Here is a 22,011-nt window from a genome sequence, read left to right on the forward strand (position 1 = left end):
CGTAAACGTAATAAACACAACTCCATTTGAAGGCAGAATCTATCTGAAACTGCTACAAGGCAGTTAGCTTAACTTCAGATGAACCCAAGGTGGCAAAATCCACCGGATGTAGCGGTAGCTATAACCATATTAACACAGTCACGGTGAAGTCAATAGCAGGCTACGGTTTCATATTTACTGTACAGGCAGGGAAGTGTCCTCTTACTTAAAGCTGTTGGAAAGAAGTTTTCAAAAAACAAACAAAACTCACAATGCAAAAAGCTTGAAAAGAAAGATGACTGGGACATTTTTACCTCCACTATTTATCGTTTATTTATTTATCATTAACTTTGTGCAGCGTTTTTGAGTGTAAAAATATTTACACAGTGAAGAAAGTGAGATTGTTGTAACCTATTTTTTTTTGACATATTTCTAGAATTTTTGATCTACTTCAGCATATGAAAATGGTGCGATGGTATTTTAATCTCCACAGCCAGACTCAAGCAATTCAAATACTTTTATTTTATTTTATTTTTTTTTTATTAACCTCAAACTTCAAATGATCTATTTTACCCAAGAAAGCGTTTGCACTCACACGGTCCGCGCCCCCCATTTTGAAAACCTCTGCTCGTATCTGTGTCCGCCGTGTCTCCTGGCAGACCCTAAACTATGTATCAGCTCTAGTTCTCCCAGGCAAACGCCCCGGCGATGGCATCACCCGCCGTCGTCATAACGCATCCATCTGCCATTACCAGCTTGTAATCCCGGAGCGGCGACTTGTCAATGCGCAGAGCAGGACACCGATTCAGAGTGAAAAAGGCAGGCAGAAGAAACGGGCTGGTGGGCGTATCGCCACCCGGGACAAAAACCGCCGCACAGCGAGAAAGTAACTGCGGGAGGGTGACGCTCGCGTGGCGGCACCGTGCGTTTTTTTTTATTTTTTAACGAGGGGATACGAACTGTTTTCCACGCGAGATTTATCCTGCTTTTTTACTCTCAGTCTGAAGCTCGACCCACAACGCCTCCGCTCATAGGCTGCCATCCACCGGGGCAGCTCGCACTGCTGTCCGGCGCCTTTCCTCGGAGAGGACAACGCGGAGACAAGAGAGAGAGAGAGAGGTCAAGGCAAAGTCACTTGTGTGGCTGAGGAGGGGAGGACCGTTTACCAAGCTCCCGTGGTTCTGCAATTTCTTGCGCTTTGCGCTTATTCTTGTCTGCGGGAAGACCTTGGGACGGAGCGACACCCACCCACCCACCCACCGACCGACCAGAGAGGATTAATATTCTATGATCAAGTTCCATTCAAAGAGCTGTGAATGCGCGAAGTGTGGCGTCAGGGCAGCACTGACAGCTGCTGATTTGAAAAGCAGGGAGCAACTGTCAGGGAGCTTCTGTGGAGACTGGTTCAGTCGCCTAAAACGACACGACCCGGAGCCCGGTTCCTTAATCGTCCACATGGACTGCTTTTCCTCCGCTCTTTAAGCGCCGGATTCTGGAGATATTAACCCCGTGTGGTTGGGTATTTTTTTACGGAGTCTTCACAGAAACGCGGGGAGCTCACATGGAGACCAAATGAGTGCGCAACGCGGCTGTGCGCCGGTTTGACGGCGTGTTTTTTTTCTTCCTCCACTCACACTCCTGTCCCAACGGATCACCGGCAGACAGTGGATTGCTGTAGGTTGTTACCCATAAACCGGCCGTGTACCTTTACTTGCTTTCGATGCAAACTCAACGGGAACTACGCTGAAACGCCTGGTTTGCCCCACCGCCCTTCCAAGAACCCCGCAGCGCGACCAGCCGTGCGGGGTGCAAGACAGACGGACAAAAAAAAAAAAAAAAAAGGGAGAGAGAGAGGGAAAAGTGGATATGTTTTTTTTATTTGGTTGGAAATTTTGTCTGACCAGGAAGGAGATTATTTAACATTGTTTGTATTGCTGAGCGGAGTGCTTCACCTGGCTCGATAAGGGAGGGGATAACCGGAGGAGACGGAGACGCGCAGGTATGACAGTCTCTTCATCTACTTTTCTCCTCTGTCCGATTATATCGCACGATTCCCCCCCTTTCCTACCCCTCTCCGCATGTTGTCGCTTCCCTCGCAACGGCTTTTAGAGATTGATTTGTAATTTTTTAAGAGTCGAGTTGTGCACAAAAGACGGGGAGAGACAGCAGAGATGGCAGATGGGGAGATAATGGCGCTGGTGTTTTCTCTCCCGTACGGTTTAGATGGTGATATCCTCCCTCTAGATTAAAGACGGGAGGAAAGGAGAGGATGAGGAGGATGGGAGGGACGCTTCTGGAGGGGGAGTGTGAAGAAATGGGTCTAAAGCAGAGGGGGAGATGAAATGTGTGAGAGAGATGAACAGAGACGGGGTAAAATATGCAGGTAGATGAAGGCGCACGGCAGGGGAAGGGGTAAAAAAAAAAGTCTGGGGAGTTAAGAAGGGGAAAGGATGACTGGGAAGCAGTGCTCTGAAGGGGTGAGCACAGATGGAGGAGAGGTGAGACAGGACGGGCTTAAAAGGAGCTGTTAGGGGAAAAGGGCAGAGGAGAGGGTGCTGAGGTGGAATACAGAGAAGGAGCAGGGAGACGAGATGGGCTGGGTGATGGGAGAAGGGGAGAAGGGAGGGCACAATAGCAGGGGAGAGGGAGGTCTGCCGGATAGGTGAGTAGAGAAAATATAAGGGGGCAGGAGAAGGTAATGGAATGAAATAGATTAGGAGACCACAGTAGAGCAGTTTAAGGGAAAACGCAGAGAAGATACAGAAGGGGAATGGGAAAAGATGGAGAGAGCAGGTGTTACAGCTCGCGATGAAATGACCCCTAAAGAAAGCATCTTGGAATGTGATGCAGGAGGCCAAGTTTACATCACGATATCAGTCTATGCTGTAGACACAATATGGCATTATCCAGTGGGCTGATGTGTAACGGTCGTTGCTGCACTCCGGAGACGGAGGCGAGGGAGGATGAGAAGCCGCGGAAAAAGCTGAAGTGAGAAATGAACAAGGCCAACAGTTTAGTCTGCTGTGTCAGCTAACCAGCTCCCTGTTACCTGGGAAAATGTCCTCATCCCTAACCGCCTCATTTGCATTTTGATTAGATCTAAAGTGAAGCACATGTAAACACACATGCAAGAAGAAATGAGCTCTGCGGGTTTTCCTACTTGCCTCCGAATGTGCGTACCTGAGGATTAGCTGAAGCCTCGTTTCCAGATGTCAATCACCCATGCCCACGTTTTTCTGTCTCGTTTATATTAACACGTCTTGTACGAATGTGGCTCGAGCAGCCATTTTGTCAGAATTTTGAAAGTTTTGGTTTATTGTGAGATTGATTAATGAGGAACACAATCTCTGTGGATGTTGTCATGTTTTGGAAGTGAATTCACGAAGACTCACTTGCTGCCTGTGTGGACCGTCGCTCATGATCCCTTTTGTGCTCTAACGGGGAAACTCATACGGACGAAATATTTGATCAAGATTAAACTCTGGGCCTCAAACATGGCAAGCACGCCCGAAGATTTCACCTTTATTCTCCCAACGTTCACAATCAAATATTTCAGTCAAGCTACTGTATAATTAGGAGGTTGCCGTAGCCCTAAAGTGTACTGTAATTAGCTGGGCCTCATTTCTCTAAATTAACCTCATAATCTCTCTCACAGTGAGCACCCAACAGTCTGAGCTGCGGCTCATCATGGACGAAGCTCTTCTTTTAATGCACCGTCATATCCCACTCGTGAAGACCACTACGCGTGACAGCCTATTCCCACACTGCCATGGAAACAGTGGAGTTCACACAGGCAGCGAGAAGATTAAAATAAAACTGCTGCAATATGTCCAGCTGTTTAATGTTCCTATGGCATAAATTCACAGTTACATGGATGTTCATGAGACGAAACTTAAAAAACAGAACACTCAAGGATGCTAAAAGTAACTGGATGTGTCTACGCATGCAAATGGACTGAAAAACGTCAGTCATCTTTTCAAAAGCTACGGTTCTGAGCATGTTGGTGGTGCTGCTCTGTGGTTAGTAATAAAGTAAGAAAGCAAGCTGAGACGCATATCACAGTAATGGCCATACATTTAATGAATGTAGTCTAGGTGAAGTGTATAATGTAGAGGGCCATGACTGTGTTGCATTAGAGCAGTGCTACATCCTGATAAGAAGGGTCTCGTTATTGTTGGAAAGCAGCAAACAGTGCACAGGATTCAAGGCCAGGGGTGCACTGCCAGGACAGGAAATCAAACAATTGTTTTAGAAAAAAGACAGAAAGACATAGAAATAGAAAGGCCCCCAAATGGCTTCCATTTTGGCAAATTTTGCCATTAACCGCCTTAAACCAATGAAGGTGCTACTGTGCATCCACAATATTCCAGCCACATTGTAACACATATAAACTACTAGCTTATAGTAACTATAAATCCACAACCAATAGCCGGTTAGCTGAGTTAAGAGCAAAGCAACTAGCCTGGTTCTGTCCACAACATGTGCTTTGTTGGAACTTAGTTGGAACTTCGCCTTCGTCATGCGAGTCCCAGCCAGCATGCAATCTCCCATTCACAGTCATTTGAAAAGAAGTGTCTGGAAAACCAGTGAATGCCGCTGTGAAATGACTTGGAAAGTCTGAAATAACCATAGGATTATTTTACTTCATCCCATCAATGTGTGCAGCGAGCCAACAAATTTTCTCGACCATACATGTTCACCACCGGCTTGAGTGAGATGCGGCCTGAAGCGCGTCGTCTGAGAGCCCAATTTTGCGCCTAACTGAGCAGCTCTCATCAAATCAAACAGGAGCCACCTACTAACCCACAGTCCTCTACCCAAACTTGACGAATTCAGATTTGGCAAGTCGACTCTGGAGTCTAGTTGTTTCCACGCAGAGCAGTGGTGCAGTAGTGCAGTTGTGGCAGCAGCCCGGTTAGGCTCTGGTGATTGCAAAATGAAGCGGTTCCTCTCACTGTATTGCCGTCTTGTGAAAGCAGTTGTTCTGTGCCGGCTACGTACAGTTTGTGCTCGGAGAATCAATGATGCTATCATGTCATTTGTTATGTTGCGAGTCTCACGCATCAAAGCTCTGTGATGCATTAGAAACCTTTGCTGTCGCATAATGCGGCATCTGTATCTCTACAGTTCACTGAAGCGTGCATATTAAATTATCCCGACTAAATGGAGTGTAGGAAAAAAAGCATATTTATTTATTGCTCTATTGCTATCATATTCAGCTATTCACTTTTCAGGTTCCACTGATTGGGCTCTCTCTTAGCTTCAACCACCCCAATTTTCCGCCACTGACCCTGGCAAGAAGCTAATCAGAACTAGAACAGCTTTGCACAAAAGCCCCGGTACACCGCCAAAATTGAGTTTTTGTACAGGAAATGTAGAAAAAAAAACAACAAACCAGACATAATTTGGAGTTTAGACGTGCTGGTGGGTGGACCTTGTTACCTTTGGACACAGTCGATCCAGCTGCTTGCTCCTGTTTGAAATCAATATGCATGGCTAAGAAAACTAGCTTCTGGCAAGTGCGTTATCTCCAACTCATCCATGTCTCTGCCCTTTATCACATTGCTCAGACTTTATAACGGCTTAAGTATGGCTAGACTGAATCAACACGCTCATGTGTGTGACCTGTTGTAAGGAGAGCTCGGGAAAAGCAGACGTTTCCCGCAGAGTGGAAGGGCGGGCGCTCGTTTGACCCTGATTTCCAGTGTGAAAACCGTCCGTGAAAGTGGCGCTTCGTGATCCCTCTGGCTTATTGGGATTTATGCTGAAGGTTTCAGAAAGCAACGCTGGAGCGATAACGGGGGCCCGGGAGTGTGAGTAAAGTGCTGTCAAACCTTGTTTTTGAACCCTAATTTTGAACCCAGCAGTCATCCGTACACATGCTGCTCTGCATTTCAGGTGGCTAGAATTCAGATTAGCTAATGTAGAGTTCTTTATCAGTTTATTGAACGACGCTGAGTGGAAGAAGGAAGGAGGGGGAGACTTGATTCCGAGGGAAAAGGTCACATTTGGATTATTTATATGCATGAAAAAAGAATCGGTTTCACTTTAGCCCATTTTAACAGCAACATAATCGGGGACACTCTCTATTAATAAAATCACCCGATGCATTACATCAATCATTATCGCTGAGTGGCACAGGGGCACGCTATTAGTGAGATTCCGATTTTTACAGGAAACCGGTCGGAACCTGGGACAACAAAACCATCCGTATCGAGTGCCACGTAAAATACCTCTCGTTCCGTCAACGTCAGTTTGAATAATGAAGCTGCAGACCAGGGTAAATTCTGGCGGAGTGTGACTGTAATTGAGTGATGTGTCTGCGCGCGAGAGAGACGGCATAAAAGAAATGGACCTCACACGGAGAGACTCGATGAGTTTTTAGAGAGGGAAGGAAAATGGTTTCATCACCATGGGGAAGTACAATGTATAGGTCTGAGGTACAAGTGAGGCTCAGGCAGTAGTGTTTCTAAGTATAGATTGAATGATGTCTAAGCTTGTGTGTGTGTGTGTGTGTGTGTGTGTGTGGATGTTTGAAAAAACATGCTTTACTTCTGGAAAAAAAAAAGGATGCATTATGTGGCGGGCCTACGTACAAGAGCAAAACAGAGAATGATGCTGCAGTGATGAAAGACGTGCAAGGAGGCCGAAGAGAAGACAGATGAATGGAATGAAACACAAAGAGCGCCGAAGGTATCAAACCTATGGCACGCGTGCCAAAAGCGGCCCGCCAGAGGCTCTAATCCGGCCCTCGGGATGAATTTGCAAAGTACAAATATTACATTGAGGACATTAACTGCAGTTTTTCCAATTAAAGTAACTGCTATGTTCCAAGGTTTCACACTGTTTTAGTAGGAAATGTGAACATAACACAACACTGAGACATGTTTTGCAGTAATGCTGGTCCGGCCCCCTTGAGATGAAATTGGGCTGAATGTGGCCCACAAACTAAAATGAGTTTGACACCTCTGTTCTAGAAGTAGCAAGAAGGAAGCAAAACGGGAACACAAGTGGCTGTTAAGGCAACCTTTATTCAACAAGGCAGGTCAATTAAAAGCAAATTCAGTGTTTGGATGAAACAGACGAAAACAGGAAATGAATAGAGCAGTGAGGAGAGGGTTGGTAGAGCATAACAGGAAGGGGGATGGAGGTAGAGGGGAAAAACACGAGAAATATGTGGGAAAAAAAGAGGCGTTAGGTGAGAGTATTTTGTAAAGAACCTGTAGGTGTTCAGGCTGTGATATGGCAACACGCTGTTTTATAGTTTTAATGTTCAAAGTCGGTCTCCGTGATGTTTTCAGCGCAGTGATGCACTGTCCACTGCGGCGGGGGTTTAAACGTCTCGGCGGTTTGTGTGTTTGTACCCGTGCGTGAAGTGCATGCGCGCGGCAGCAGATGCCGGTTCAGTGGCGCAATCCCACCTCACCGGGGGAAGAAGAAGGGACGAGAGATGCTGCTGAAAAAGAGAGAGAGATAGAGAGGTGGAGGGAAGGAGGGAAGGAGGGAGGGAGGGAAGGAAGGAGGGAGGGAGGGATGGCGCCGGGAGGAAGAGACCGAGAGCAAGAAGGGAGGGAGCGAGCTGAATGCCAAGCAGCATGGTATTAGAATGGAGCTGTGTTGAGCAGGCAGGCAAACGGATAGAACATTGCTCGGTTAAACCACAGCATCCTGCGAGTCTCCAAACTTCATCTCTGGGGGCGACTGTTTTATTATTTTATTCTACAAAAAAACAAATGTGGATTTGAATGCATTATTTATTCATTTATTTTATTTATTTTTTTGTCACAGCTCAGAACACATTTTGCAGATTTATTGAGACTATGCAAATCAAGTGAAACACAGAATATATGTTTAGACACAAAAAGCCTTTAAGCCCTTGACTTAAGGCCTTAAAGCCCCTGGTTAACTTAGATTAACTAGGGACTCATATTTTGTGGCTAAGCTGATTCATGTTTTGTAGACTGAGATCATATCACACGTGAAGACTACTCTCACATCTGATGCGTGGTAAATCACATTATAGACCAGAGTCAACATTTTTGTTTTTGCTCATGTCTGTGCATCTTCCCCATCGCACTTCCATATATTTCATTTGTTACTTTGCTTAAATATTTGAAAATATGCTTAAAAATAAGCCTAAAAATGAGCATAAAACTCTAGTTTTGACTAGACATAAATTTTGCACTCAAGGTTTAAAATAGGTCGTATCCCAGCAACTGTGGACGCCTCAAATTTGTCCGGAAGTAATACATGGTTCTATTTTTATCATCCTTTGACCCACCTTTAGTCCCTGACTTTTTCTCTGGAAATATGTGTAGCAGCAATACTTTGCCTATAGAAGGATTAGTCTTGCTTTTACTCGGTGGACATGCCTGTCATCTGTGTTTTTACATTTAAGTCACTTCTACAGTATCTAGTAGATCAAGTGTAGTAATTTAAGTCCAAAATGTTTTCACCATAACTTATATTTCATAACAGTTCAACTAAAATGAATATATAAGGAGTTGCATTAGTAAGATTGTTGCACATTTTGTCTAAAACTATATAACTGTCAGTAGAATATAAGGAAACAACCGTGTTGTGATGTAGAGATTTTGAAAGAAGTTAGCGTGGCATTCAGCAATTGCTAGCTTCTTTGCTGGTATCCAGGAGTTAAGCGTGGTTTATCCCTCTGTGGGACATAGGTGGCGAAACTTACGTGCGTAGCCTACGCCTGGTGCGAGCCATTTATACTGGTGGGCTCGTCAGTCTGGCTCACTCTGTAACAACGCTAGTCGGCACTGCGTCTTTTTTGCTGTTGTTTCTACTTCCTGCTTCACTTTCAGCAGTGGTGACTGACGCCGAAGACGAGTCAAACAAATCATTTCAAACAGATCCAAAAAACTTTATCTATATCTATCTATCTAGATAGATTGATATTCTGCTTCTACACGTGTTTAAATGCCATTTGACTTTTATACACACATATAGTGTGTTTAGTGGCTTCTGTGTCTGTTATTTGACAGAGGGAGCCAGTAAAAAGTACTTTACTACACACAACAAATGTTTAATTTGGTTTGAGTTGTATTTTCATTTTTGCCTGACAGCTATGTAAATAGGTTTTGCTTTTTTGAGGGAGGTTTGAACAGATACATTACTCATGCTTATGCGGATGCCTCATTGTGTGTGAGTTTCTCATGAGACTGCTCTGAAAGAGGATGTCAAGAGGTGATTTGATTGACCGTGACCATCAGGAGCATTAGCCAAACTCTGTCAATGTAACATAAGCACGTCGGATCATACTCAGACATACGAGTATTGCATTAAACATCATGATTAGCATGTTATATGTGCATGTTTTATATTGAGTGACCCATTGGTACTTTAAATTGATTGTATATGTGTGGCTGTACTGTACAATACAGGCCTTTACTGAAAGGCTTTAACAGTGCTTAACATGCATTGATGGCATGTGAAAGCAAATACAGTAGTTTGATTGAAGAAGAGGTGATAAAACTTCCAGGAAGTTGAATTTAGTTTTAATATTCTGTAGCTTTTCATACATTTCAAACATGCAAATTAAGGTATTACGTCTGTATTATGTATTTAACAGAATCAGTTTTTGTTCAAAAATGTGATCATATCCAGTCAATGTCGTGACAGTTTCTTTCCTCCATCTACTCGTTTCTAAAACAGCTGCTGCGTTTGAGTGTGTGTCCGTCTTGCTGTCTGGATTGTAAAAGTATTTGTATGTAACGGTACCTCTCTCCCTTGTAATTGCCTTGGTCCGGGGTGACAGAACAGACCTGACAAGCGAACCCAGATAGTGAGTGGAGATAGATTGAAGAGGAGTGTTGGCCCTCTCCTCTATCTCTCCACATCTATTACTCTGTGTCTGACAGAGGCTGCGCCGCATGATGGATGGATGCCCCACTCCATCTCTATCTGCCTCACTCCCTTCACTCTGTTTCCATCACACTCACATTTTTTGCCACTTGGTTCCTCTTCATCTTCCCGTCACTTGCTTGCTTTATTGTTTTTTTGTTTTGTAAATTTGTCCGTTTCAGACCATTATTCTTTCTCTAGTCTGTTTCTGTGATCTCCTCTCTTTACTTTCGCTGACAGTACGCCCGCAGTTAAGGTAGCCCGTGTTTGTGTATGTGCAAGTGGTTAAATGAAAGCACAGGGATCGGCACAGATCTGGAGTTTGAAATTTCTGGGGCTTAGTAATCTGTCAGTGTGTTTGGTGCCATTTATCAGTCTGCTGAGACTCCTAGGCATGGGTGTCGAGTTTTCGTGCTTACATTTATTTCCCTACGCTTCATGCCTCGGGCACAGTTGCTTGACTTTTCGATTGTAAATGAACAGAAAAGAAGTGCAGGACACACAAAGTACAAAATAGCAAAGCTGATGCAGTTTGAAAGAGATGGTTGAGTAGTATATACTGTATGTATATGTATATATATGCACAGTCAAACTGATCCATTTAATGTAAACGAGAACAAAATTAACCAAAAGAATCATTTTGATTTGATTTCCCTGGTTGGACATATAACGTTTAACGTTTAACGTTTAACGTATAACGTTAAAAAACAGTCTGTAATTATTAACATTACTTGGTTGGCTAACACTATGGATACCTGTGCTTCATTTCTAGCTTTAGCAATACCCTAAAATCCATATGCTGTTGTGAGATAAATAGAAATGCTAAAGCAACGTCCACATACTGTCTAACAGTTGACAGTTGGTCGCTAATGGATCTCCCAGGCTCTGTTTGCTTAGGTAACCCTCTTGTATACTGCCCACCACAAATATTTGTGAGTGAAACATGGGGAAAATTAAAAAAAAATATATATCACTAATTAACAGCTCTATTTGAAGAATAACTAAATAAATAAATATATGAATACTGTTAATGCTGCTGTCGCTTCGGAGAATCAGGTAAAGCGGCTACAGCATTAAGCAGCATTAGTTCTCACAAACGTCCGCAAAACTACCAGCAACTGTGTTTGCATCAAATTTCAGTCAGTTATATCAGCTCAAAGTTGATATTAGTTCACCTTGGTACCCACCCACCTTGAGTTTTGGAGTTTTGAATTCACGATCATCGGTACGTGACTTCTTGATGTCTGGACTCTACTGGACGCTGGTGCAACACTACTGCAACTACAAATCGCTCTATGAGTGAAATTGGCGTCAGACAAAAAACAAGAGATTAGAAATGGATCATGAAGTAAAACCTGTCGACCCGTCAACAATTCTCTTAATTAGTACCACTTTACGCACAGATTTCAACCGCAACACATGCAGTCACATCACCAAGACAAGGCCAGAGGAGGTGCTGGCTATTCCCGCACTATAGGCGGAACAAATTATGTATAACTGCACACCTAAAAAGGAACAGAACAGTCAAAGTGCCCTTGGTCAAAACTTAATTGGTAAAATGAGTGGAGTTTGCTGATGGTTTCTTAATTTGCCGCCGGAAAGAAGTGAGGCTGAAAGAAATGCATTAACCTCCCAGTTTGAAGGTTGATCACGGCCAATTATACACCAGATGTAATTATTCCCACATGTCTAGTGAGCTCGCGTGTCTCTTTGTGCGTCTATCCTAAGTGCATACTTTCGGAAGTGTGTTGCAGAATGAAAGAATGTTGATATATTCTATTGTGTAAAATCTGAATTGTCTTTTATAAAGCTGAAGTTTGCACAATTTTTATTTTATAGATTACTTATTCATGGTGCTCAGAGATGCATCTGTAGAAGATGTATTTCCAATATATTAATGAAAATGTGCAACATAAACAAGACATTTAGGTCCAGAAGGCGTTTACGAAAGTAACTGATTTTTGAGAAGACGTGTCGCTGCTCATCTGAGTGGCTTCTTCTGCTAAGAAGTCTTCACAAAACTTTGCAAGGCCAGTTGCCTTTTTAAACAACTTTTGGATTACCATGACCTGGATGACTGAGAACCTTCACAGGCAAGACATTTAGGTAACAGGAAGAATATGGAAATAATTTGTTCCAGTTTTACTTTACTAACAACTCAAAACTACATCAGTGCAAAAAAGGAAGCACGAAAGTGGTGATTTAACTAGTTTGTACTTGTTGTATGTTCAGACTCCAAATCCCTGTCAGGAAACTAAGGGGAAAAGTCAGCTCAACTGAAATTGCTGATTCTCACATGCAGAGCTTTTGAGGCTCTTGAGTTTCTTAATTTAAAGAACGCACAGCTCTTACTGAAGACTTCCTAAGAACCTAAGAACTTGCAAAACCATCCCACACCTGAACGTTTCCCATGGCAGAGGATGTGATGTGCACTTTTAAGGACAATGTCTCATACTTTAAGAGCAATATGTAACAGCATGTGATCCCAAACTTACATTTGACGACAATTGCTCGCGAGGAATTGAACACGCAGCTAAAAAGCAAGTCAACCCCGCAGCCTCAACGCGGTCTGCTCAGCAGTTCACAAAATGAGTGTTTATTAACGCAGGCTAAAAGGACAGACCCTGCTGGGTTGAAATGGTCCACTTGACGCACCATGAGCCTGATAGTCTGCAAGATATTCGGAGAAATAATTAGACTTGAGAGGGCAATCCAGTGTAGATAATGGCACTCTTAAGGACCTAGCAGGTAGTTTATAAAGCTCAGCGCTGGTTGTAGAGAGTGGAGAGCAAGTGGTGAACCGAGAACTGAAAAATACCAATGTGTGTAGCATTAGTCCTAATCCGGACCACCACATTATGCCTTTAATCTATTGATCTGATTAAAACGGCTTTGCGATGTATTCTGAAGTGTCACTTTACCACTGATGCTCTCTAGCTCAGCATTGCGGTATTGACTGCGCAGTCTATCACATGCATAGCTAGTTACGATTCCCTTATGAGATACTGAGAAATGATCTCACTGATGCTTTCTAGAAAGCTCGGCAGTACTAATATAAAAAAATGTGTTTCTTACTCACTAGAGGGGGAAAAAAGCTGCTTCTTTCGAACAATCAGGCATTTATTGTGTGTCTCAAGATTTATACCACATTTCCTGTGTGCATATGATGGCGTGACTGGGACCACTTACAAGTTTAAAATCAATATTTGGATCATATTTAGTCAGTCATCCCACAAGTCTTTCGAAAATATGTATGGAAATGTTTCTCTCCCTGCATCAATAGCATTTTTATTTTTTTTCCTAAGCAACCTCCTAATTTAAGTTCAGTTTTGCCAAAAAAACAAAACAACAAAACTGTATGAGGGTTCTCGATGAATATTGGATGAAGGTTTAATTGACAGTGGCAAAGGGTCGTCATGGTATGTATGGATGTTAAAGAGACTAAGCAAACAAAAGGCGTACAATTATACAAGTTATCCTAAGGTGGAGTGTCACTGGGGCGGCTGGAGTCCCAAAATAATTCATGGTCGGTATAAATTTCAGGAGAAATTCATTCAAAAATATGCGTGACATAATACGTTTTTGCCAAATGTCCTAAGGGTATAATATCATCTAATGGGTAAAAGTTATTGCCTCAGTAATGTGGTGAAATGTTTCCTGTGATGTGAGTCTCGATTAATACGTCCGCAGATAGCTACCTGCTCACTGCTGGACTGGCACAGCTGTTATGAGTCATGAGATTTTATAAATGATTGGTGTTTGTAGGTGACTTTTTCATTTGTTTTCCAACATTCAATGCAATTTCTCTTCAGATTCAAAAATAAATAAATGAATAAATTGCTGAATGTCAGAGTCAAAATGATATGAACAGAGGGCTTTATGAGCATAATGAGCCTAGAGTGGGTTATCATCCAAATATACAGCTTCTCCAGTTTCTCCAATACTAATTATAAACCACCTGCTCAACAGCAAGAAGTTTTTGACAGTTAGAAACGAGCTGTTGAACACAGTAGAGTTTTTAGCAACTAAAGGTGCGAGGTGTTACTTTCGGGAGTTGGTGGAGACCAAAACTAAGCAAATCTGGTGCATTTTCATTCAGTCTCAGCATGTCCACAAAACAGATAATAGATCATTTAATATAGGCCTCACTCCTTGAAGCTTCTTGCTTAAAAACTGGAGAAATACTTAAATGGATAGCGATCAGCCACAACATTAAAACCACTGACAGTAGAAGTAAATAACATTGACTTGTGACACCTTGTGGCAATTTAATGTTCTGCCTGGAAACGTTTGGACCTGCCATTCATGTGGATGTTTCTTAGACATGTAGCACACACCTAGACCAGACTGGACACCTTCACCCTATAGAAATGACACTCCTTGATGGCAGCAGCAGCCATCCCCAGCAGGATGCAGCCTGACACAGACACACACACACAACTGCTTAGGAACAACTAAAAAAACATGAAACCCTGCACAAGGTGTTGACCTGGCCTCCAAATCCACTAGATCCCAAACTGATCAAGTATCTGTGGGATGCACTGGAACAAGCCTGATCCACAGAGACCCATAGGACCCAAAGACCCCCACTAACATCATCCTGTTGCCAGACACCACAGGACTCCCTCAGAAGGCCCATGTCCATTTTCTAATGGGCCACAACTGCGTTTGAGGCATGGTGGTCATAAGGTTTTGCTTGATCTGTGTATATTATCGTAAAAGCCAAAATTATTCCTAAAGATATTGGAGAGATGAGTGTCTCAGGGCAAATTCAGCATTACTGTGTACACGAAAAAGACCCTGTTTTTTTATAAATGACATCCCATGGTCATCAACTGCCTCACTGAACAAGTAGAGGCTGTACGAGGTCAGGCAACCAGCTGAGGTCTCCCATGCAATCAAGATGCCCCTCTCTGGAACTGGGAGCCGCTCATGTGCCAAGCAGTCCATAAATCAGATTGCAGTGAAACACAAATTACTCCAGGACAGCCATAGGGAAGGATCGCGGAGCCATCGCACTGGACGTTAACTACCGCATTTTCCAAACAAACCTTGATTGGCCTGATTTATGTGGACCTCGGTGTTTGGTTCAGGGTGAGTAAGTGCTGTCAGTATTATCGGTGCTCACAGGACATTTATGGCTTCACTTTAATAGAGCCTGGCGTTTACAGGTTTGACACACTGTGCAATTCCGTATGAGTGTGTGACAGCTGTAGAAGTCCTTGTCCCAGCTGTTGTGCTTTGCAGCCAACTCAGTGAGCTGGCAGCTGTTACAATAAAGTTGTAGTGTGTAGTCTCCACTCCGTCCTATAACAACCCCGTGAAGTTGTTCGAGTCACTTGTACTCTTAATTCATCGCTTATATTTATTATGGCTGTTGGGTGCACACCTTGGCAGCCCGTTCTGGTGGCGGTCGTATGGACTGTGGCATTGATGAGACTTTTAATGTTATTTGCTGTCTCACAAATATTGATTTGGCTTTTATCCCTCAAGGAGATTGAGTAATGAACTGAGAACATTATGTAACAAATAAATAGGTCACAAAAACAAAGTGCTGTTTGAAGAAGTCGTCTCAGGCCAATTGGACCAATGGAAAATGCAATGGCAGATGTAGTAAAGACAAATCAACATAAACTAACTGTTGTCCTTCTTTCAACTTTTAAATCAGACAAGCTTCCTTTCATTACAAAAACTGTTTCTGACATAGACATAGAAAGATGAGAACGTCGACACAGCACTAGTGAGAGCGACAGTTACGTACGAACTGTGCTTGTAGTGTGTATCCTGCCCCACTGTGTCTGCGCAAAATGTATTCTGCATTTCCAGCAACACATGATCTCAGTAAGACGTCTGAACCTAACACAAGCCGCCAAAGAGCTGTCAAGCAAAGTGTTACCTGCTGCTATCTGTTAACACCCAGGGGAAATATTTTAGCGTGTACCCCTGTGGTAAGTGCACCTTTCTAATGTTAAATAGGGTTTTATAATCCACCGAGCCAGTCATCTACTTTTTTTTTTTGGACTCTGGTCAAATGTTTGTGTTGTGTTGCCGCGGCCTCATCAGAACTTCAACAGCCTGACGAGATAACCGAACTGGACTGCAAACTGGACTTTGGAGATAAACAATTTTAAACATCTGAAATGTTCCGGTGTTGCAAAATCATACATGTTTCCTCATTGCTCCAGATAAGAGCCATATTTAAGTAATATTTATGTGGTGCATAATCTGATTGGGTTTCTGATTTTGGAAGATTAATTTTATCTGAAATAACACACCTATGAGCTTATGGGTGTTTTTACGTGGTTATTAAGTCAGAAATGCATTTAAATGTATTTAAACTGAATTTACGATTTATTTTAAGGCGGGTTCAGGACGCCACACTGGGTTTGTAGCCTCACGTCGTCTCCTTAACACCCTATAAATCCACCTTTACATGGCAGCCAAACAAAATGTGTCATGAGCAGATTAATAGAGTCACACGTCTTGACTGAAGGAGACAAGACTCACGCGTGATGTGATAATAAAAGTCATGAGAAAATGTCGTCCTCTAATTTACATCAAATCTGCACACCCAGCAACATTTGTCTTGCGCATCGAGTCTGATACAATATATGCGTTTCCTTTGAATCCCCTTCGAGTGCGCAATTAGAATTAAACTCACAGCACAGCGAGGTAATTAGAATGCAAATCCAGCGAATATTCGTTTCTGACAGAATGTCAGCCGATAGTGTCAAAAATGTGGTTTGTTATAATGAAAATCTTATGGATTATAACAAACTGGCTCAATCATGAATTATCTAGAGTGAAAAATGAATAATTAAATAACTGCTAAGAAGTGTAGTGAAGGGACTAACAATGAGCACACGGTTTCACCCAGTGGCTGAGGACAGCCTTAAACAGAAAATGTCACACCACAGTGACTTCTGCTCTCTCTCACACAAGTCCCAAAAACTGCTGTGGCTTTTTTTTTTCCTCCAAATACTCACATGTTTTAGCTGGGGATTTACATTGTTAATAAATAAAACGCACCCAGAAGCACACGCTGGCTGGTGCGCGCCAGAGCTTTGAGGAATAATGCTCATGTACATAAACGGCGCTGCTCGAGATCACAGAAAATCTTCTTTATGGTTTCTTTCGTCTTATGGCGGCCTCCAGAGTTTTGAATGATCACAGGAATTTATTGTCGCTTTGATCCAAAGTTAGCATTTTTTATTCTCTTCCTCTTCAATTCTTTTTGATTCATTACGAAATTGGGTGGCTCGGGTCAGCGTTTAATTGAGGCATCCGTACGCATCAGAGTCTCTTTTCTCTCACTGTTCACGTCTTCTGAGTTAACATTTTCATTCAGAAGTAGTGAGTGGAATGAGTTGAAAACCGGCTTCCTCTGGCTGAAAGTTAAGATAATTTGCTTGATTATCTGGAGTTTTATTTTTAAGGTAGGGGGATCTATTTAAGGTTCGACTATGAGTCATTTTTGTTTTCCAAATTTAAATGCAATCTGGTTAATCAGTGGACCGAAAAGATTATCCTATTAAGTATTTAAAAACAAAATATTAAAAAAAAGCAGACGCTGCATCAATTCTTGGTGTTATACCATCTGTTCTCTATGCAAATCACTGTAATTGTACTGTTTTTTAAATGGCCTCAATTACTTATTTTTGTCCTGGACTGTATAATGCCTAATTTAAATCACAGAGTTGGGAATGAGGACGTCGAGTGTTTCAGACAAAATCATCAAGGAAGCAAAGGTGTTATTTTCCCTCTTGAATCTCCCTCATATTTCAGTTGGAGATACCAGAACGCTGCACCTCCCCTCGCCGCGTGTTTCTCTTTCTGCGAAGCACTATTTCAGGCGAGAAGGAGAAAGACCTGATGTGGGGTTGAGGGAAGGCACGCGGTTTTTCTCCAGCGCCAGGTGATGATTATTTAATTGTGGCAGGCAGATGAAGTGATTCTCTGTGAGCTGCCAGGGAGGTGGCGGGGCTGCAGAACGAGTGCGTTTTCAGCTGTTGCTGCCGGCGCAGAGCAAATCATGTCGAATCCCTACTGTCGTCATACATTGTGTGTTGACAGTGGTTGATAATAGTTTTTTAATTGGTGACCTGGAGAGTCTTTGCTTTGGAGACAGTGCTATGCTTTATTTCCCATTATTTATGGAAGGCGTCGTAATCCTTAAAGCTTTAGCTAATTACACTAGTTTATCAGCAGGGCTCTTACTTTCAAAGGATAATTAAAAGTTAAACCTTGTGAAGTGTAAAAAGACATTATCTAACTGTACATTGTGCGATGTATTTGGTTCCTATGGGTTGTTCCCGTGGATCCCACAGATACTTGATCAGTTTGGGATCTAGTTCATGTTTTGTTTTTTTGTTTTTTTTGGTTTAGTCATCTTATTTTCCCTCTTGAATCTCCTTCACATTTCAATCAAAACACATTTGAAACAGAACACTTCACAACCCTCTCTGTGTGCTTCTCTTTCTGTGAAGCACTAGCACTTCAGGCGAAATGCAGGAAGACCTAATGTTGCGTTGAGGGAAGGCATGCGGTTTTACCTTCAGCACCAGGTGACGATTGTTTAACTGTGGCAGGCAGATGAAGTTCTGCAGCCTCACCACCTCGGGCTCGTCCCATCAAAGGTTTTAGCTGCCAACTTCTGTTCCCGATGTTTAGCTTTGAGGTGCTGTCCTTGCTCAGAAAGATACCAATAATCAACAGATGATGCAGCAGTTCATACTTCTGTTGCTTTTCTCATCACTTGTCCTCTCAAACAAATTAGAACTAGCCTGACCTGGCCTCCAAATTCACTAGATCCCAAATTGTATCCGTGTGATGCACTAAAACAAGCCTGATCCACAGACCCATGTCCATTGCCTGATGAGTCACAACTGTTTTGGAGCCACAAGGGAGACCTACACAATATTGGGAATGTGGTCAGTGTGTTAATTATTACGTTTATTATCCGGTTTATTATTACCGGATCTGTGTATCTATAGACTTCTTGTCTTCTTCTTGTGTATGCTTTTCTAAACATTCATAGTCAAAGCTCATGGGTTGTTTGTGTTTATTATCAGGGAAAATTAATTTGCACACAGCCCGTCACCAGCCCTTTACCAAATGGTACGATAACATCTTAATGTCTTAAAGTCTTGAAGCTTAGGAGGGTTCGTTGTAGAACGGCCCTGCACTCCGTTCTGTCTCCTCGCAATCCTCCAAACCAATTCAAGAGAAGCACACAAAGTTTACCACAAAAAAAAAGAACAAATGTTTTTATTTCATTCTAAAAATGGATGAGATACGCCTCAGGCAGCCCTTCCATAAATTAAATCAAGTGCAAACTAAATGAGTGTGCTGATGAGTAACAGGGGAAATGTAGAAAACCTATTTTCAATAAAGTTCAATTCATTTCAGCGTGAGAAGGTCTGCTCGTCTTCGAATTTAGTCATGCTGACAGTGCAATACGCAATGCTAATGTGTCACTGCGTTCTGTGCGTTTTGTGCGTACATGTTACTGTAAATGCTCACATAGCCTCTCGTGTGTGTGTGTGTGTGTGTGTGTGTGTGTGTGTGTGTGTGTGTGTGTGTGTGTGTGTTTGGACTATATCAGATCTCCTGCTGAGTGCTTACACACTCACACATGTACAGCTGGTGTGGCCCTCTTCTTTTTAGCCTCCTAAGAACAGCCACTTTATAGATTGGCAATCAGTGCAGCATGTAATTTACCAATTGATCCCCATCAACTCCTATTATTACACCGGAAGAGCCCACAGTGCCCACTTCAGTATATGTCTGAATACGTTATATGATATCTGTCAGTCTCTTCCGTCTCTTTTTCACTCAAACTTATCTCAACTCTCCCTTTCTCTTCGTATTTGCCTCTTGAACACATGCGCATTCACACAGTTGCTCTTCTTGTTAGATAGATGTTACATCAATACTGGGGTTTGAAACCTTTTTTACACCTTAAAAGAAAATCAATTATAGCCAGTGACTGGCATGTCAATGTCGGCTGCTGTGCAATGTTTTTCACTCGTCCAGAGCTGTGTGAGTGCGTCTGTCTCCTCGTCTCTTCAGGAGCGTTAAACGCCTGTCGCGCCTGAAAGGCGACAAAAACTCACCTTTCAAGTTGAGAACAGCAGCTTTCTTTGATACAGTACCAGTTAAATACATGTGACTGTGTAATCAATGATTTACTAATGAGTGATCTCTTTGATATGAGCTCTTTGTGCGTGCTCTCAGTAGATTACATTTGAACTTTATGCTGTCTGAGGTAATATTCTTCGTTGCAGATAATATCGGGCCATGTCATCCTGTAGCTATAAATATCCTTCTGCAGTTTCAGGTTTTTACTGTTTCGTAGAGAATTAATGAGGTTGCAACTGGGCAAAATGATGCTTTTAGCTAATTAATATCAGTATGCTAATATGCGCACAATGGCGACGCTAACAAGCTGATGCTTAGCAGGTAAAATGTTTACAGAGTTCAGTTGAGTGTGTTTTTAGTGTTTTACTCTGCCCGCATTTTCTAATTACTTCTAAACAAACGTGCGGCTGAGGCTGATGGGAATGGGAGTAGTTTTACAGATACTTGCTTGTAAACCAAAGAACGGGACGGACTGAAATATCGACTCAGTATTGGTGCCAGATTCTAAATCGGGATCACCAGAGATATTAAAGTTAATGCTTTGGAGCCGTGGACCCCAATGTGGCGTCTGCCAAAGGCTCTGTGTTGACTTTGCCCCAATCCAGTATGAATGGATGTTAAAGCCTAAAGTATAAAGTCACAATGACACACTTGTTAGATGATTAAAAGTATACTAATATTTTAAAAGATAAGATAAAATATATATAAGAAGATTAGATAAAAGATAAGAGACTTTTCTGGTTCTTATTAGTAGGATTCACTCAGATGACCTGTCAACCTCAGTTTTGTCAGATCAGCGAGCAGCAAGTATTTCATAAATCAAAATGCTGATGTATCATCAGTGTAAAAACTAAAAAAAAGCATAAAGTCTGTTGTGGGAGGGATACATTTCATGGGATAACCTTTTGAGAATTAAAACTTAGTAACACTTTGTTTCAGGGTAAAGACTACAATAAGTTTCTGGTTAGATTGGTGGACTCAAAAGACACATCTAAACACAGTATGTAAAAGTCCTGGCACAGGTGATTGAGTTGACATGGATAGGAGCAAGGAAATGACTTATGCCAGTTGAATGTCCTCAGAAAGATAGAAATACAACTAGGTGTGTATGCGTGTTCTTGCGTGAGCAGTGGGAGGGCTCTGGTTTCCTTACATACAAGTAAAGGTGGCTCCAGGGGGGCACGACAAAATGTGCCATATGTCATGGGAATCCACTGATATCCATTGGTGGTAACACATGCAACCTCACTGAGTGTATGTACCAAGCTGAAAGGCAATCCATCAAAGTCAGAAAGAAGTCACTAGATCAGCAGTTCATTCGATGGGTACACAATCTCACGGCAATCCATCCAACGGTTGTGGGCATGTATCAGTCTGCACCAAAGCAGCAGAGTGGCTGACAGACCACTCCCTAGACGTTCTGCTTCATTAGCAAGTACATATGCATTAAGAGAAAATCAGACTAAACAAACAAACACCAGGAGGCTGAATGCATCGTAAAGGGAACAAACCCACTGGAAAATAACATGTTCTATTTTTTTTGTATCGCTGGTATCAGAGAGGCTTTGGGCCGTTGAGAGGCTCACATCCTCCTGAATCCCAGGAGTGCTCCGGTGGGATGGGAGTGCTGTTGCAGACTGACACGAGAAAGTCAAACCTCAGCGCGGTCAAGATAGAGGAAGACGTTAGAGGTTATCCCATGTCACCGTCTGGCTCCAGGTGTATTATAATTCACTAAAAGCACAAATCAGGACATCACCTTGTAGTGCTTTCGCTTTCTGCTGTGAAAATATAATGGCTATTGTTCTTCAATTTGGCATCATGGCGGTAGAGTGCTTTTTATCTCCAGCTGTTTCCAGTAAGACTCAAAATCCCGCGTTATTATTTTTGGCGTCGCACGCAGTCATTTTGAACGTCCTCAGTGAATAAAAGCTTTTGCATTTGCCCCAAACAATTTGCTTAAAAGGATCATTTTCCCCCTCCTCGCGCTGAGTTTTCAAGTTCACTTCGAACTGATGAAGATGTTGG

The 22,011-nt window shown here is 42.5% G+C and overlaps 1 protein-coding gene across 1 annotated transcript in view; it reads left to right on the forward strand.

Annotated features, from left to right (window-relative positions):
• Positions 1-284: 284 nt before the first annotated feature.
• Positions 285-22,011, forward strand: part of zgc:172282 (leucine-rich repeat and fibronectin type III domain-containing protein 1-like protein) — a 173,843-nt gene continuing 152,116 nt past the window's right edge. Inside the window, exon 1 of the mRNA XM_047594339.1 lies at positions 285-1,978. The gene's annotated coding sequence lies outside the window, so the exon portion shown is untranslated. The remainder of the gene's footprint in view (positions 1,979-22,011) is intronic.

The sequence above is a fragment of the Mugil cephalus genome, chromosome 9, assembly GCF_022458985.1.
Source record: "Mugil cephalus isolate CIBA_MC_2020 chromosome 9, CIBA_Mcephalus_1.1, whole genome shotgun sequence".
Lineage (NCBI taxonomy): Eukaryota > Metazoa > Chordata > Actinopteri > Mugiliformes > Mugilidae > Mugil > Mugil cephalus.